The sequence below is a fragment of the Ceratotherium simum genome, chromosome 16 (genome assembly GCF_057802395.1).
Source record: "Ceratotherium simum simum isolate JZ-2026a chromosome 16, ASM5780239v1, whole genome shotgun sequence".
NCBI classification, from domain to species: domain Eukaryota; kingdom Metazoa; phylum Chordata; class Mammalia; order Perissodactyla; family Rhinocerotidae; genus Ceratotherium; species Ceratotherium simum.
Window position 1 is genome coordinate 36,079,736 of NC_141915.1, and position 19,037 is coordinate 36,098,772.

At 49.2% G+C, this 19,037-nt stretch overlaps 1 pseudogene; it reads right to left on the minus strand.

Annotated features, from left to right (window-relative positions):
* Positions 1–2,303: 2,303 nt before the first annotated feature.
* LOC147914992 (NADH dehydrogenase [ubiquinone] 1 alpha subcomplex subunit 3 pseudogene) lies at positions 2,304–8,366 on the minus strand (annotated as a pseudogene).
* Positions 8,367–19,037: the final 10,671 nt, after the last annotated feature.

Sequence of the window (19,037 nt, forward strand, 5' to 3'; positions counted from 1 at the left end):
TGGACATCTGCTGTTTCTGCCTCCCAGCACCCTTTATCCTTTCTCTCTGGCCTGGGTGGGACTGACTTCACCCCAGCCCCTGTGTGGTTCTCAATGATCACATTAACTTGTGATACAGAAGTTTCACACTTCATGCCCCCTCCTGTGGATCCATCCATATGCCTTTTCCCCAGACTTCCTTATTCCTATTCTTTGAATGTTTCTGCTTCTAGGTCCCTACCAACCAGCCAAGCCATTTGCCACTACCCCTGAGTCCATGTACATTCTTACTTCAGGTCACTTCTGTTTGTACACGAAGCAAATCATCAGATGTACCACTTGAAACTCTGCCGTGGAGGGATTTCTCCTCCCTGTTCTTTCAGGGCCGCCCCTGAGGAGAGCGATCATGCAGCGGGAGTCCATCTCTGGCTTTCACTCACATACCACGCCAACTCATCCATGAACCAAACTTGTTCCTTTTCTTCCTCCATCAGCTTCCTTCATCTGCCCCCTACCCTCCATCCCAAGGTGGCTCTATATGTGATGGGAGGGAGAGGCACAGATTCAACAGTGGTGGATGACGGAGGGGTCAGACCGGGGAACTAAATGGGAGAAATGATGGAGACCACCCTGTAGGTCTAATCTCTGCCATTACCCCCAGGATGAGATATGGCTTTTGGTTGGCCGGGATGGGAGGCAGCTTCAGAGGTTTCTGTTTCTCCTGCTTCACTCTGATAGCCCTTACCCCACAGGCCAAGGAGCCAGTGAGAGGATTCTGTCACCTCTCAGCTATGTCTATTCCAATTATATATTAAGAGACCAGAAAAATCATCACCAGGTGGGTCTGTGGACCTAGGGGGCCCACTGTAAAGCTGGTCATGGGCTAGGACTACACTTATTACCTGACCCCATATGTCCCCACTCTAACAAGGGGCCAGGATGATGCTCCAGATCCCTGCCAATCAATGTCAACTTGGACTTTGTGTCCAATAGTCCTCAAAATGTCTGGGTAGTCCTCTTTCCCCAGTGTATGATTACTTAAGTAATCACCCAAGTTCATCCTACGGAAGGGCTAGGAGAACTTTACCCTATACATTTTCCAGGTGATACAACGTCCTTCTTTATTCACTAGGTTCGAGGTCTTACCTTAGGCTGGGAACTGGACAGGAATCATGATTTTGTATTGAGGTGGCTGATTTTTTAAAAAACAAGGTAAGCAATGCTCTTTCTGGTCATCCATCTATCCTGCCTCTAGGGACATCATGTCCTATTAACCATTTTCACGGCTCTCTGAGAGTCAGGACCTCTGGCTGCCTCTCTGACCTTGCTGCTCATTATGAGAACTGTGGCATCTTCTGACAGTTAAGTGCTACCACCTGGCCTCTATTATTCCAATTACTTATCAGGGAGTAAAGGGTTTCTCTTATCGCCATTACTATCAGGGAGCCCCATTCTATAACAGTGCCCCCCAGCCTCAGCCCTGGCCAATGGAGGATATAGCCAACAAAGAACTTCTCAATGATACTGGTGCTTCTTCTACCAGCTTTGGTAAGAGTGTCCTATGCACTTTCCCAGAGAACACAGTCAGTTGGGGAGTTTGCAGACCTTCCTTCCATGGGATAATCCAGTCTAGCAGGCCCTCTTCTTTGAGCCGTTTGATCCCTTCTTCCACCACCTGCCATAGCAGTTTGGGCTTTTCTACTTCACTTAGTTTGGGCCATTGCTATTACCAGGCTTCTAAGAGCCATTCTAGCACCTTCTCCTGGGGTCCTTGTGAGGGGGTGAAATCCTGTATCACAGGAGAGTGAGTGCTCCCATATTAATAAATTCTCTCTAGTCAAACTTTGTGTTCTGCCCCCTTGGTCCTCACCCTCAGGATCCAGTCCCAGATCAGCTCCTGCCAGTACATGTTGGAAAGCTCTTGGAGCACTTCCTGGGCTGGGTTTTGTTGTGACTTGACTCTAGTTCTTTGTCTGGTGGCCAGGAAGGGGAATGCTTACTGCCTTGCAAAGCAGAGGTCCCTGCATCATCTTCAGGGAGGAGGAGCTTTAGCCCTTAACAGGGAGGAGGCCCTTCTGCAGGTCCAGAGGGTTCAGTGGAATGTGGAGATTCAAGGTTTTCCAGTGCGTTGACCCAGATGTTCCCATCTCGAGTCTCTGAGTCCCATCCTTCTCTCTTGGGCATGACCTTGGCAGAACAGACTTCTCTTAGTTGAGAATTTGACCTTCTCTGGAACTCCATTACTCCTTTTTATTTCCTGGGGTCGGTTTTCACATTTTTATTGGAGGCCACAGAGGGGACCTTCTCCCTATCAACAGAAGTGTTCACGGTTTCTTTAGCCACTCCAAGCTTGGGCCCTGGTGATTCTGGGGGTGGCTGAGCACATCAGACATGTTCCCCTCATCTCGGAGGGGCACGGGGTAGTTGTAGGGTGTGGCCTGGTTGATCACGATGGCTACTTGGTGTAGGGGCTGAGTGGGGGCAGAATTATAGCAAGGCCTCTGATGGTAAAGGACACGACCAGCACTGTCTCCTGGGCCCAGGCTTTCTTGAGGAAGACAGTGAGTCCTGGAGGGGTGGGCGAGGAGGGTCACCATTGCCGTCATCTTGATCTGGCAGCAGTGGCAGCAGCAGCCACTCCATTACTCTTATAGTGAAGTCCTAGACCAGATATTTGGCTTTTTATGCCCTCCAGCTGCAGAAGATAAGAGTCTCTCTTCACATGTTGCCAAGGAGATGTTCACATTTGGCATTAAATAGATGATTAAGCACCCCCCAACTGTCATTGTCTTTCTTTAAGCATTGAGAGCCTCCAGCCATGTGATTCCACAGTCCTTATATTACTACTTCCCTGACTCTCCCAAAAGCCTCGGAATTTGCCTCCACCAGTGCCTCCCCTTCCACCAGTTTCCCATCCCAGTAGGTGTCCAGTGCAAGTTTTAACAGTTGCACCACTTCAGCATGCCAGGGGCCACTGGTGCACCCCCTTCCAGCTCCAAACTCCTATTTTTAGAGTCTGCTCCCTAAAATCACTCTAAGCCACAACTGTCATAGGTGTGGGTCCGTGGAAACAGATTCTGTGGTGGAGATTTACAGGCCAGAAATTTACTAGGGAGTGATCTCAGGAATGATAGTGGTCCCGGAAAACAATAAGGGGGTAAAGGAAGCAGGCCTGAGCAGAGGAAGGTGAACAGTGATGTGATGGTACCAGAGGCAGCGGCTGGTCCTACAGGGGGCTCTGGAGCTGAGCTGGTCCTTCAGAGTGGTCTCAGATTTAGGCAAGAGGACTTGGCCTTTGTACCCCTGCATTGACCTGTCACTGGGAGGCCACGTAACCTTGGGTGAGGCAGAGGATGGTATTTGGATGGGAATAAATAAAGCCTGACCATTTACTAATATGAAACAATGCCTCGATGACTCAGCTGTGAGCATCAACAGCCAGTCCCCATGACAGCTGGGGAAACGAGTGTTCTGGTCCTGAGGGGAGAGAGAGGTAGTGCTCTCAGTATCCACTACCCTGAGGAAGACGATAACCCAGCAGAAGGCAGAGAGGCAGAAAGATACCAGGTTCTTGACGACATCCTTTGAGCTCCTGGATAAAACTTTGCCTGAAGCCACATTTCCTTTGTACTTTTCAGTTAAGCATGCAAGCAAATTCTTTTTGGTTAAGCCATGTGAGTTGGGCTTTCTATCACGTGCAACATAAAGATCTCCACGATCTATGAATCCAAGCAGAAACACTAACAGTTTATTGCCTTTTTAAAAACCCGAAGCTAAGATTAAATCTGTGAATTGGAAAATTTATTAGTAAAAAAGTTTCTGTATAAATTAATGATAATTCTTTTTTTTTGGACTGTAACGCTTCCTGAATTTGGAGTAGGAATTACATATGGAAATGTTTACAAGCTTATACTGCAGTATAATTGGTGCTTGTTTGAGCACCTCATTAATATTTAATTTTGCATCATTTCATAAGCTAATTTATCGGCACATTTTCAGCATTCCACTGAGAGACTTAACATAAATCACATTAATAATAAATGGCACGAGAGCTTTTTATATTTCTTTTCTGAGCTATCATTAAAAGATAATTTTCTATGACAGGCATTCTAAATGTACTATTGAAGATAAGACTTTCTTAATGTCTGCTTCAGCCACAAACAGGAAATACAATGTAATTTTAATTACATTCATGTCTTGGGTTTTGACACAGTGCTTTCTATTCTTAAGTCTTGTGAAGTGTACCTCTTCATAAAGTGTTTTCAGCCATCCATGAAAAAACAACCTTGCTCAGACAAGTACCCGAAGCTACAATGAAACTACAGAAGCAAGGTCATCAGATGAAGCCAGAAGTTTCCTTGTGGGAACTGGGGCAGGACATGTTTGTTCAAGTGGCAAGGACATAAATTCTTCAGATGACCAATATTTCTGGTGTCAGGCTGTCATCCTTCATCCACCTTCTGAAAAACCACTAAATTAACCTTTTAAACAAGTCCCATTTACCAATAAGTAATTCAAAAGTTGTATGGGGGAGAGAGAAAATGTGATAAACCACCACACGTGAATCTTTAAGTACACGTCCAATGAAGAATTAACCTGCATGGGGCCGGCCCCGTGGCTTAGTGGTTAAGTGTGCGCGCTCCGCTACTGGCGACCGGGGTTTGGATCCCGGGCGCGCACTGGCGCACTGCTTCTCCAGCCATGCTGAGGCCACCTCCCACATACAGCAACTAGAAGGATGTGCAACTATGACATACAACTATCTGCTGGGGCTTTGGGGAGAAAAAAAGAGGGGGATTGGCAATAGATGTTAGCTCAGAGCCGGTCTTCCTCAGCAAAAAGAGGAGGATTAGCATGGATGTTAGCTCAGGGCTGATCTTCCTCACAAAAAAAAAAAAAAAAAAGAATTAACCTGCAAAGTGTCAAAACAAATAAACCTTAAAATAGCTTAAAATTCTTAAAAACATTTTTAGCAAGGCACACGGATGTGAAAAATAAATGCAAAAATGATTTTTTCCCCGCAATGCTTCTATAACAGTCAAGATTCTTTTGATGGCAAGTGACAGAAATCCAGCATAGAGGGCAGTGAGGGATTAAAATAACCAAAAATGTTTGTTTTGTTATAAAGTAAGAAGGGAAATTCTTCCTTCTCTCCCCCATATCTTATTCCCGCTTGCAAGGGCACCCTTGAGAGCTGGGGTAACTATTGGTCTTGTGAACCCCTTCTCCTGAGAATAGCACCCCTTTGTTTTGGAGCAAATGCACCCAACTCCCTGTAGTCCTGGTGGGGGTGCTGTTGATCACTGTGCCCATCTTGGGTGCCATCTTATACAACCTGGGTGGGTGTGTGACTCATGCTCCTGGACCCAGTGATTGTTCCAAGAGGTGGACATGTGAAAAGTACTGGCCAATCAGAGGCCTTCCCTCTGAAGGCCTAAGGGCTGGGTCTCAGGGCTGGTCTTGGTAAGCGGGTTTCCTGAGCAATGTGATGTAAAGGGGAGATGCAGGATTGTGGTTAGAAGCCCAGAGAGAAGCCAAACCATTCCCCAAAAGAAGGGAGCAGTGGAAGGAGGTCTGGGGGGAGAGTCAGGAGCAAGGAAGCAGGATTGGGGTGTGAGCACTGCCAGGGGCTGCCTGGGGGAGGGCCAGAAGAGAATCCCGGGGCCCCACGGATGAGAGACTGGGAAGACAACAAGGCGGAAGAACAATGTGAAGAGTTTGCTATGGAGCGAGTGATGTAAAAACCTCCTGCTCAGTTTTCTCTACGGAATAGTCAATAAAATCCACGTTGCTCACTAATGCCGGAGAAACAAGATTGGCATGAGTGACAACAGAGATTGCGTAGGACAGCTGACATCGATGCAGTAACTTCTAACACCCACAAAATGAGAACAGAAGGCTCCTTCCTTAACATCCGAAAACTCATCCCTTTGAAAACCATAGCCAACACCATATTTAAAGGGCACATTTTCACTGTTACGATTTCACATGGTTCCAAAAGTCCTGTCCCTTGTCCTTAGAAAGGTGACCCAGTTGGCAGGGTTGGAAAACCTCATCAAGTCCCACGCCCTTCTGGAGAGGGTCTGCCTTTTGTTTCCATGCTTGCACCCACCAGGGAGACCAGTTGGAAGGTCCCCACTTGCCAAGTTATTCTGGACATTGTTGGGCAAAATTCTCACCACCACTGGTTCCATCATTGTCCTGGTCTACTTTTCTCCTTAGCCTGGGGGCTTAGAGGAGAGCACTGGGGTGGGAATCGATAAAGCCTGAGCATTTACTAACATGAAACATTAGATGGAACAGTCTGGTTCAGTCTAGAGGGGATTAAAGTGGAAGAGTCTGCCCACAAAACTGACCCCAAGTGGGGACCAGGAGGAAGACACGCTTGTGAGCCTTCTCCCCTGAGACTTGGGCCAGAGGCAGGAGGCGATGGCTCGTGGTAGTTTTGGTGGGGCTGAGCTATGAGCAAGGGGCTTATGTTTATCTCATGTTCGCTGGAGCTCCCCAGGAGGAGCCTGGGCAACCTCTGTTATGTGGTGTCCTAGCATCTGGCACAGGACTAATGCAGAGTGATGACTAATAAATTAGGACCCACTATGTCTATCACAGTCTCCCGAGCAGACCACAAAGCCCCAGGGCCTGCCACATATGAGAAAATAGCCACGTGCTTCAAGAGAACCAGTCCACCACGGAAGAGCTAACAATGGCTGAGCCAAAAGCTCCCCAATCGGGAGTCTCCATATTGGATGGTGACAGAACTATCCAATGAAACCCTAATTTTCCTTAGGAAGGTCAAAGGTGAGAAGCAGAGAGATAAGAAGAGGCTGCTTGGGAAGGCTGTGAGAGACCCAGGAAGGGAAAGAGAAGCTGAGCTGTACCCCAGTGTGTGCTTTCTTATGCTGACAGCTGCCACTTACCTGCCCCCCCACCCATATTACTTGAATTTGCGGAGTCACAACTCCTCCCTGCACCCAGAAAGAGTGGAACCCACACATCCCCTGGTCTCAGCCCCTCTCAGAAGAGGATGGTAGTGTAGCTCAGCAGGGCTTCTCTTAGGAGCCTCTAGCTCCGAGGGCTCACAGGGCTGGTTTCTAAATGTGAACCCGCCATCTGTCGGATGATTCACACCGGCTGGATGCAACGTCGGGTCTTTGGACTTGAATTCATTCCAAAATCAAAAGTGTCAAGCTTAGTGGCCTTAAAATTCTGGAATCCTTTTGGGAAATGAGGACCTTGTACAATCTCTTGACATGTCTCCTATTTTCATAGAAGTGTGAAGGAGCTTCTGAGAGGCCCCCTGAGACCTCTCCTACCCCATCTGGCCTGGGCCCTCTGGACCAGAGCCTGGGCACTCTGGAGCGGTCACTCATCCTCCTCCTGGACCAGCTTTCTTTCCTCCTACTCGCCTTCCTCCCTCCTTTGCTTTTGTTTTACCCCTGTTTTTAAACCTTGAGTGCAGAAATTTGAGTTAATCATATGCAGAGTTCATGGCACTCTGTTATCCTAGTCCATGCATGGTGCCTCTGGTTTGTAATGATATATTCCTTCTCTTTTATCCACATTCCCCTTTGTCATTCTGCACCGCCTCCCCTGCTGTAGACAAAAATTCTAGTAAGTGCATCTTTTCTTGGTAGGTGTTCTTATAAAAAGAGTACTGCTGTTTTGTATTTTAAAAATATATCTGTATGCCTACATTTTAGATGTTCACAAGTGGTATTGGGTTATAGATCTCATTCTGATTCTTTTTGGTCTCACTCAGTGCTATGTTTTTGAGATCAGTCCATGTGGCTCTGTGTGCATCTAACCCATTGCTTCTAACTCTGCAAAGTTCTCCGCGGTGTGTGTGCTGCGCACCCTCCACTTGCCCCTCAGAGCCACTTTCCACCTTGCTCTGTGCTCTGGGAAGCTGAGCTCTATGGATTGTATCTACCGGGTTCCCTTGTCTTCCGGGTTCCCTTTGTCTTCCGGCTTCCTGTTGGGTTTGGCCTTTGGGAGGCGCCATCAGGAGATCCGAGTGTAGGCGGAGGGTGAGGCGGGGGTGTTGATCTGATGTTATGGGCTAGGGGAGCAGTGGCCACATTCCTCTACCAACAGCGACAGGCCACAGCTCATGTCTGGAGTCCCTGCCGCTTCAGGCACACGGGAGGTAACAGTCCCCTGCGGATGCTAGTCCGCAGGTGCTCCACTGTCCCTCGTTGGTATCTCTAGACGCTGCCCACGCCTTGTACATTATTCCATCACTGAAGTGCGCTCAGCTGCCCTGTTGGATCACTATTGTGACTGATTCAGCATGTGCTCACCACACTGGCTCCTCTGTTCTCACCTGGCCGTGGACTCCTGCATCGCCTCCTGTTCCTCGCCGCCGCGAACATCTCTGGGATAGACATCCTCACTCTTTCTTTCTGCCTCTGGTCATTTCCTTTCCAGTTTCAGTGCATCCCCCTAGCTCTTGAGGTTGGAGCATCTAACATAGTAGCTCTTCCTCGACTTTGTGATCAGTTAATACAGCAGTTCTTAACCTGGGGCGGGTTCTACCCCAGGGGACATTTGGCAATGTCTAGGGACATTTTTGGTTGTCATGATTGGAGGTGGGGGCAGTGAGGTGCTAGAGATACCGTAAATAAATTTCCTCCAGTGCACGGGACAGCCCCCACATCAAAGAATTATTGGACCGAAATGTGAGTCATGCTGAGGTTGAGAAACGCTGAGTTAACATAATACCACTTTGGACATTAGACTTAATCTTTCGTTGGGGTTTTTATTTGTTCCAGGGAGGTCGTGGGATTGCTCCTCGGATCCTGCTTCCTGCTTCCTGCTTCATGCTTCCTTGTGAAAGGAGCTTTGTTCCTGGGGCTCCCGGGCTCTCTCCACCCTCTCCCCCCATCCTCTCAAGGGAGGGCTGTGCCTTACCTGATGGTGAGGCGTTCTTAGCTCCTTCCATTCTCTTCGGGAGCCAGCTCCTCGGGAAGCCCACGTTCTGCCTAGTTCCCCCAGACCCTACACTGCAGTGTCAGGCTCTGCCCCTGGCTGGAGAGGACCGTGTCCAGTACTGCCTGCAACTGGGGGTGAGTCAGCCTGGTTCTGGGTGCAGTGTGAAGAAATCTGTCATCATTGCTTATCTGAACCACGCTCTTCTTCAGAGGCCACAGTAATAAAGCTGGTGTTTTGATCGCCATCTGCTCGACTTCTCTGCCGGCTCTCGTTTGGTTTAGAACTGGAGGCGGAAGGGGCCTAGAGTGTAATTTATTGGGACCTCTCAAATCCCAACAGTCACTCTAAACTGAGTGGAGCCTCGCTCTGTGCTCAGGGCAGGCCAGACAAATGCCCAGCAGGGCCTTGGGATTAAGAGCGCTGGCCCACTGTTAGGGCCCCAGGATTCTTCATGTGCGCTCGATAGGAGAAAACTTCTCTCAGCTGGGTTTAGGTGGAAACGGCGAGTGTGGACTCAGGGTCTGACTAGTGCAGGTGGAGCTGCACACGGGGGCTCGGGGGCTTTGGTGAGGACCAGCGCCTCTCTTCCCATTGCTAGGCTTCTTGCTTCTGTGCTGACCATATTCTCGGGCAGCTTCTCCCCTTGGGGTGGCTGTTCTAAATCGCAAGTTCAAGTCCCACTAAAAATAGTTTTGTCCAGCATCCCCTGCAGTGCTCTGATTCTACGGCCTGGGACATGTCTGACTGCTGAACCAACGACTGAAGTATGGGGAGTGCACTTTGCTGCTCACAGGCTCCTCCTCTAGGGTGGTGGGAGTGACCCCAGGACCCTGCGGGCTGACAGAGGAGGAGGGATGGATCCCCAAATGAAAATAGGGACTGGGGCTGGAAGAAGAGGGGAATGGATACTAGGAGTGTATCTACTATGGTCCCATGGGCCTGCTTCCTATCCTGACTGTCTGCTTAGTGGCTGTGTGACCTTGGGCAAGTTACTTAACCTCTCTGGGTTTCCTGTTTCCTTTTCTGTAAAATAAGAAGAATAGCACTTATCTCAGAGGGTTGCTATGAGGGCTATTTGAAACGATACATATAAAATGCTTAGCATGTCTTGCACACTGTAAATGCTTAAAAATGGTAGACATTATGAATATATCTTCTAGACCCTGCTTCTGGTGGTTCTCTGAAGGTGGGTGTCTGGGTGAGGGAGGGCTGAGAGCAGATGTTGTCATTGCTGGGCTGAGAGACCTTCAAAAACACCTGGAGTGAAAAGCTTGGTATGAGTTTAGTGTCATTTAGGCAGGAGGTCCTGATGCCATTAAAAGGCTATTAAAGGGCCGGCTCCGTGGCTTAGCGGTTAAGTGCGCGCGCTCTGATGCTGGCGGCCCGGGTTCGGATCCTGGGCGCGCCCCAAGGCACCACTTCTCCGTCCAGCGCGAGGCCGAGTCCCACGTACAGCAACTAGAAGGATGTGAACCTATGACATACAACTATCTGCTGGGGCTTTGGGGGGAAAAAAAATGAATAAATAAAATCTTTAAAAAAAAGGCTATTAAAGAGACATTCTGGTTGAAGCGTACGGGTAATAGGAAGGGTGAGTGTTTCCTGTAGACCAGACGGATGTGTTGAGGAGTCACTGAAGTCTAGTCCGGGAGGGCCTCTCAGAGGGGCAAACACACCTCAGCAGAGCAAGGCTACAGATAAAGCCAGAGCCCCAGGGCCGGGACAGAGATGCGTTTGCCTTGTTGAGAGAACTAGCCAGAACCTAAACCGTCACCCCCATACTCGGACACCGAGAAAGGAAGCCATGCCTCACCTTCTGCATTAACAGGACGTGGCTTTCTCCTGCCTTTATTAGCATTTCTCGGCTCTTCTGGGCCTGTCCTGCCCAGGCAAATAGTTTGTTCATTACAGGAACTTGCCGAAAGACCTAGCATCTCTTCAATGGGAAGCATCAACCATTTGTGCCCTAAGATTCTTTGAATGCCACGGGTCAGAATCCGGCCTTGCTGTCTCCACCCATCCTGGACTGTTGTACCACGATTCCTGCCAGTCTTAATCAAGCCCTCCTCCCCTGCCCCCAGATCTGCTTTAAACCAAGCTTACAATTCTCAATACTTTCTGACCTTCCCTTTCCTTCTCTGAGATACCGCCAAGCTTTGCGAAGTGGAGACGTGGTCAGGGTGACCTGGTGACCGAGGTGGTGACCTGGTGACCGAGGTGGTGAGTAATAAGCTCAACTTTGTCTTCCCAACAGCTTGCGTTGGTAATGTTTGGGGAACCAGCCTTTGACACTAAGATGGGAGACCCTCCTAGATGAGGAGGGAGTTGAGCCCCACCGCTGAAGAACCCTTATAAGTGCTGGCAAGAGGGTCAAGAGGGTCATCTTGAGATGTATCCCAGGTCCAGAGGGCGCAGAGGCTGGGTCAGCATGACAGCACCAGTGAAATGAGGGCTTTGGTGCTCCCTGCCTTCCTTCTGCGTCCTCGAGCTCCACCCCGGGAGGGGTCTGGAACCTCTGCCAGCAGAAAGGGAGAGGCAGGGAGGGCTTCTCAAATGCTGGGGTGGCATTTGGCCTGCAGGGTATTTATTAGGGAAATTTATCAGGGAAGGACACCCGAACAAGGGAAGGGGGAGCCCGAGAGGGGGCAGAGGGGCCGGTGAGATGGGCTGTCTCTCATGGGCCTGTGGCCAGCCCTTCAACCCCCACCTCTGTGGGTCATGGGATGTGGGGCGTGCTCTTGGTGAGGCAGTGCCTGGCAGGGAGGCAAACCCTGAGGGGGGTGACAGTGCTCCCAGCGAGTCCTTGCTTGAAGAGAGCAGAAGCCAATGGCCCTGCCTCTCTCAGACACAGGTTCTCCCCAGCATGGGCCCCAGCTTGGAGAGAAGTTTCTGTCATTTTACAAAATTAGGCCTTTTCATGACTAATGTGACACTGTTTGTGGCTTGAAGGAACTGGAGAAAGGAGGACCAGAGTTGCCAGGGGCCCGCCTGGGTTTTCAGCCTAGGCGGGAAGAACCAGCCTGGTGCGATGAGAGGCAGTGGGAAACCACAATAAAGCTGCTTCAGAATGATTGTTCCTGCTCATTCGGTTTGACAGGAACAGTTAGATGTATCTCTGATGCAAGTGTGAGGCCCTTGGGTCAAACCCACCGGTGCCCTTGGAGATAGCATGCTGGAGCCAGCCCAACCAGGCCCTCCCTGCAAGACAACGCAACTGCCCTGTAACAGAGATTCAGGAGGGGAAACGCATCTTTCGCTAGCAGAGGTATAAAAGGAAGAAGGGAACTGAGAACCTGACTTCGCATTTGTCTACCTGGTGGCAAACCCGGCTGCAGAGATGTGCACCCCACCTAGATTGAGACAAAACCCCCACACAATGAAAGATGAAAGGCATTGTCACCTCAGCAAGATGGCGGGGGCTTTGGAGTCGGATCACCAAGTGCCAGACACACTGAGAGTTTACCTGGTGCAGGATGAGGTCGAAGAACCATCCTTGTTGTGGTCTTTGGATTCCTTCTGCTGCTTAAGTTAGTTTGAGTTGAGTTTCTGTTGCTTCCAACCAGAAGCAACACGGGCATGTGGTTGAGCTGAATGGAATCCGTCCAGGACCCCCTGAGCTGGGTCTGTGGGTAACCATCTCCCATCACAATGTTGGGGGGCCATCGTGTCAACATCCTCTCTACTCCTAAGGGGCCCTCCACATTGCCACATGGAGTTGAGGTGCTGAACACGTCCTGGCCACCTCTTTTGTCAGTGAGGAGCCATCTTGACACGCTTCCTGGAAGGGGGAGGGGTGGACATGGGTGGGAAGGGACACGACATAACTTGTACTTTCTAGAAGTAAATGGAGGGGAAAATCACTTAAATCTAAAATCTTCCTTTTAAAAAATTATTAATACTTAGGCTGGCCCCGTGGTATAGCGGTTAAGTGCGCATGCTCCGCTGCTGGCAGCCCGGGTTCGGATCCAGGGCAAGCACGGAAGCATCACTTGTCAAGCCATGCTGTGGCAGCGTCCCATATAAAGTGGAGGAAGATGGGCACAGATGTTAGCCCAGGGCCAGTCTTCCTCCGCAAAAAGAGGAGGACTGGCATGGATGTTAGCTCAGGGCTGATCTTCCTCACACACACACAAAAAAATTATTAATACTAGGTGGAGCGCAGGGATTTATAGGTCAGGGAAACTATTCTGTAGGGTACTGTAAGAGTGGATCCATGTCACTATAGGTTTGTCAAAACCCATAGAATGTACAACACCAAGGGTGACCCTGAATGTAAATATGGACTTTAGTTAATAATAATACATCAGTTGTATTGGCTCAGTTGTAGCAAATATACCACACTAATGTGAGATATTAACAACAAGGAAACTGTGAGTGTGAGGGGTGAGGGGGGTTCTTGGGAACTCCCTGTACTTTCCATTGAATGTTTCTGTAAATCTACAACTGCTCTAAAAAATGAAGTCTCTTAATTAAAACAAAACAAATCTACTAATACAAGGTTACGTTTCTAATCTCTTCCAATTAAAAATCATAATGCATGACTGTATTTTCTGCAAAGAAAACTATTCAACACACAGAAAAAATGATGTAAGCCCCAATTTTATCACTCTTAAATTCAGTGATATATGCACAAGCTTTAACTGACATAGACTCCTGGACTTACACGCTAAGAATCTTCCAAAGTTTCACAAGTGCTCCTTTTCACAGTTTCCACAATTCAATTAGATATTTACCTTACAAAAATACCAGAGCCTTGGACAAATAAGCCATATTTAGAGCTCTGAGAAATGAATTCACCTACATGTTCCCATCTCTGGGCAGTCAGTCTCCTTCCTCAACACAACATTCTTTGCCAAATAAGTCTTGATCCCAAGTTGGAAGTGGGGAAGTTTATAAACACACACAGACACGCAGGCGCACAAGTGCTTCCTGGAATCCTGCAGTCCACCAGTTAGGGAGTCCAGGGGGCTCGCCGCTGCTCCCCGATCTCTCTCTGAGTTGCTTCACCCCACTCCTTTCCCCACTTGTCTCCAGTCCACATTCCAGGGCCCCCTCCTCCAGGCAGGCCGCCTGGGTCCTGCTGCAAGGGGAGCTGGCCCCTCTCTCTTCTTTGTCAGAGTGCCTGTGCCTCTCACAGCCTGGATTGGCACCTTGTCCTGTGTCCTCCTGGGGGACGGCCTCCTGCTGCCAGCTGTCACACAGCCCAACCCCTCAGCCTTCCTTGCATGTAACATTTTGTTCTAACAGCCTCCGTTTCAGTGTTTCCCCAGCTCTGTCCATACATGGCAAGCAGGCCCCTGACATTCATTGGGGGCCCACACAGTTCTGCTGCTACTAAAATTGTCGTCTTTCAGTCCTGCAACGAGGCAGAGGAGGGACTTGTCTTATGAGGAAGTTCTGAGCAGCCACATCCCCGCACCCCATGAAGTCCTTCCTTGTGGAATCAAAGTCCACGGCGTCAGGCTCCTCCCCCAGGTGCCACACATTGGGGTCTCAGCCCTGCCTCACGTGTGCCCACGCCCAGCCCACGGACACCTTCCGTCCACCATGGTCTAGGAGACTGCAGGGCATCCAGCTTCCCTCCATGGGCTCTAGAGCCAGGCAACCTGGGTCCTGATCCTGGATCTTGCTGGGTATAGCTGCGTGACCAGGAACAAAGCACAGAAACCCTCTGAGCCTCCGGTTCTTATCTGTGAGGTAGGGATACGAGTCTCACCTACCCCCTGAGGTTGTATTGAGAAAGAAAGCCTTGCTCAGCACAAGCCTGGCTCCTGCCAACAGCTGGGAGTCATAGTATCACCATTATATTCTGGCTGGTCCCCAGCAAGCAGTGAAACACTCCCCTCCCAATGTCACCCTGCTGGGCTGAGGGCTGGGCAGGCCTGAGCGGCACCTTTATTGACATTCCCACCCCAGGAGGTTAAACACTGTACCCCACCCCCAGACGGCTGCAGTTTACATGTGTTTTTCTGAGTACCAAAAGGCCGCCCCTTCTCACAGCCAAAGGTAGGACAGGCAGCCAGCGAGCCAAAGATGCCTGGGGACAAGGGCTTCACCTGGGACAGCTGCGGTCTTGTAGTCATTGTTTTGCCCATAACTCATGGCAGGGGGTGGAGAAGCATGGTAGGACCAGAGCTGGCTAGTCCTGTCCTCTGTGGAAACCAAGGCTGGGCTGAGACCCTCGAGAACAAGGCCACACATCTTGGTCACTAACTCTCTCCTCGCCCCGTTAATGGGTTTTGGACGATAGAGCAGCGATTTAATGAAGACCACCTGAACACAGCCCACCTTGGGCTCTTCACAGATACTGTTCCCTCTGTCTGACACCTCTCCTAGACACATTTACGCATGCCCACGTACACACACACACACACACACACACACACACACAGACCCTGGACCTGACAGACTATTACTCCATTCTTCAGTTCTTACCTTAAAAGTCAGTGCCTGGCATATGGGGCTCTGACCTGCTTTCTGCTGCCATGTCCTAAGGTAGTAATACTCTCCCGACCCACTAGGAAGGTATCAATACCATTAACACCATGGCGGCGCTGTAAGGAAAATGCGGGCCAAGAATACCACGGCCAGGACGCTCACCCCCGCGATGCCGTTGCACCTGGTCTCGCTCACCTCCGTAACTCCCTCACCTCCGTAACTCCCTCAGTCAGTTTCCAACAGGGTCGTCAGCTTCCCGTTCCTTCTGATCTGAATTCCTCAACCTTGGGCCCCTGCTTAGGCACCCGCTCTTCTGATAAAACCTCCAGAACTTTCTGTGCATAAAGCAACAGAGAAATCCCCAAAGAAAGACTGACTGACTTGACTACATCAAAATGTAAAACTTCTGAAGGTTAAAGAAACGATAAACAAAGTTAAAGGCAGGCCACAATCGGGGGAAATATTTGCCACTAATACGAGGGATAAAAGATAGTATGTTCAACAAATATTTATTGAGGGCCTACCATTCACGGGGCGCTCAGGTAAATGTGCGTGGGGAATGTGTGTGGTAAATGTGTCTGGGCAGAGTTCTAGTCTGCAGGAACTGTATCTGGGAAGAACTCCAGGTGGGACAGAGCTTGGCACACAGCAGGGGCTGAGAGAAGAATGGTGTGGCTGGACCGCAGAGAGCAAGGGGACAAGGCCAGGACGTGAGGGTGGGGATGTGGGCAGGGACCAGACTACCCCAGGCATTGTTTATATTTTATTCTGAGAGCCATGGGAAACCATGGATGGATTTTAAACAGGAGGCAACAAGGTTGGGTTTGCCTTTTTCCAAGCCCTCTCTGGCTGGTACATGGGCAAATGGTTGAAAGGGCAGATGTGGGAGACCTGATAGGACAAATGGCTATGTATGAGTTCAGGCAAGACAGTGATGGCTTTGGAGTAGAGGTGACACAGTCTTCAGATGACTGCTCCCAGTCAACGTGTTGAATGCGACGTCGTGAGGGACTCTGAGCCAGAATCACCCATCTAAGTCACTACGAGGTGCTAACCCTCAGAAACAGTGTGAGATAAGAAATATTTGCTGTTTTAAACTGCTAAGTTTGGTGGCAATTTTAATGTATCAATAGGAAACTAATATACTTATGACTATTGTTTTACTCAATTTTTTCATTTAGCAAATATTCATTGAGCAACTACTATTTCAAAAGAGAAATCATCCTTAAGAATCTTAAGTAAAAAGCAAAGGCTGCAAGATAGTGTGGAGAATACAATCTGATTTTTCTAAGAGTGTGTGTGTGCGTGCACACAGAAATAAGAAGTGTTTAGAAGGATATCTATACACTGCAATATTTATTGCTTTCTGCTCTAAATTGTCCTCTATTGTCTGAATTTCTTTACAGAACCTTTGTGTAGGTTCTGTACACTTATAGGTTTATGTAGAACCTTTATAAGCAGGAAAAAACAATATTGTGATTTCCATTTGGGGAAATAAATGCATCTTAATGCACCCTCCTAGGAAAGTTGGAAGGCAGTGTGTTCAAAATCAATGCCCCACACATGCTGACATGCATACCAATTGCTTGGGGAGGCGGGGGGGGGGGGGGGGGGGGTCTGTTAACATGCTGAGCCCGATTCAGTAGGTTTCCGGTGAGCCCCGAGGTCCTGCATTTCTAACAAGCTCCCAGGTGAGCGACGGCTGGTCCAAGGACTGTACCCTGAGAAGCCAGGCCCTACAGCAATCCCGGATTTCGAGCTCAGGGCTCTTGCTTCGAATGCTGGCTCTATCTCTAAGGTGTAGTTCAGCCTTGGGAAAAACACACACTGCCTTGGTCTTGGTTTCCTCTTTTGTAGGAGGTGAGACTAGATCTGTCATTGTTAGAACTCCCTCCTTTGACATTGAGCCCTCTCCAGGCCCTGACATGGGCCTGACATGGGCCTGGAGACCAGCTTTTCAAGCCACGCCACCGGGCTTTTCATGCGAGGCGCACTGCCCACCTCTCTGGGTAGGCCCCGGGTCTCCTAGTCAGCAGGAAGGGGCCTCAGTCCCTGTTGTCCCTCCTCTGTGGGCCTCTGTCCCTGCATGTCCCTGCAGTCCCTCTTCCCTCCAGGTGATGGCAGCAGAGGACAAGGAGTCCCAGAGGGCAGCCTCCTGCCAACTGGAGGTGGCAAGGGGACATTTGTAACCATTTTTTCATGTCCTTTCAAATGGTTACCAGACAAACTGTACCAGTTCAAATTCACGTTTTTATTTATTTGGGATTTAGGCTCCAGCTTTTTTTTTTCCCAAGAAGATTTGAAGCCTTATACTAAGTGGGAGAATTCAGGATTGAAAACAGAGATCTTACCTTGTACCTGAGCTGAACCTCAGGTCCTGAAGCCACTTTTGAGTTTCAAGGCAAGTGAGGTCCAAGGAGAAACCCACGGGCATTGAGGGCCAGGAAAGGGGGGCGACCGCGTGCTGGGCCAGGCTGAGCGCCAGGCTCAGGCTAGGGACTGGAGGTTGGTTTTTGCATCCCAGCCGCACAATCCTGGGGGTTGTCACCCCATTTTACACGTGTGGAAACAGATTCAGCGAGGCCAGCACAGTGAGCGCTGTCCCTTGGCTTGTTGAGTGACAGCCTGGGACCTTTCCCCTACATCCCTCTGCCTCCCTTGGGTGACACAATTTTCATTTTCTGGCCCAGCTGCCATACCCACCTTTGCAGAGAGGAGGAGATTTTTTCCTCGAGATTAAAATCATCAGAGGGTATTAAAGTGCCCGGGGACACAACGGGCAATGGTTTCCGGACGTTGTTCAGGCCCCAGACTGTGTCACAGAGGGCCGTGTGCTAAACCATATCAAAGGTGGAAGGTAACAAGAAAACTTTGAATTCAGCAGGACTGGGAGAAACTGGTGCAGTCCTGTTGTTTTCTGAGGATTTCCTCTACTCCAGCCACACTGGCCTCCTCGACGTTCCTCCAACACACCAGACATGCTCCTGCTCTGTTTTGCACCTGCTGTTCTGTCGGCCTAGAAGATGTTTCCTTGATATCATCAAAGTTCATTTAATCACCTCCTTCAAGTCTTTGCTCAAATGACTCTTCAAGGGGCCTACCTGACTTCCCTATTTACGGTTGTATCCACTCTGCCCCTCAGCCCTGATGCCCCTTACCTTGCCCTATTTTTCCCACAACACTCATCACTTCTAGCATACGATATAATTATGTATTATGCTTATTGATTTATTTATTCATATGCTTGCTATGTTGTTATTATTATTATTACATTGAATAATAATAATTTTCAATTGAATATTGAGCTATTATTGTTGTGTTTATTGTCTTGCCTCCACGAAGCCACGGCTTTTTGTTTGTTTATTCGCTGTTGTATCCACTAAGCCTAAAATAGTGACTGCACTAGGAACTCGTGAATGAATGAATGAATGAATACATGAGTTACCGAGATAGTCATACGTCAAAAATATGCTGGACCCATGAGGGAAATATTACCCAATGGGCAAGTGACTTACATGTGAAATTCATATGTGGACATGCAGCTGACATGTGGGGGTCATGGGACCCAGCATGGCAGGCACTGGACCAAATGTGACAGAGCCTTGGAGGGAAGGTGCAATGTACATGCAGACACAGGTAAACCAAGCGAGAGGATGTAAAAGACATGTGACGGGAATGTGATGCCCAGG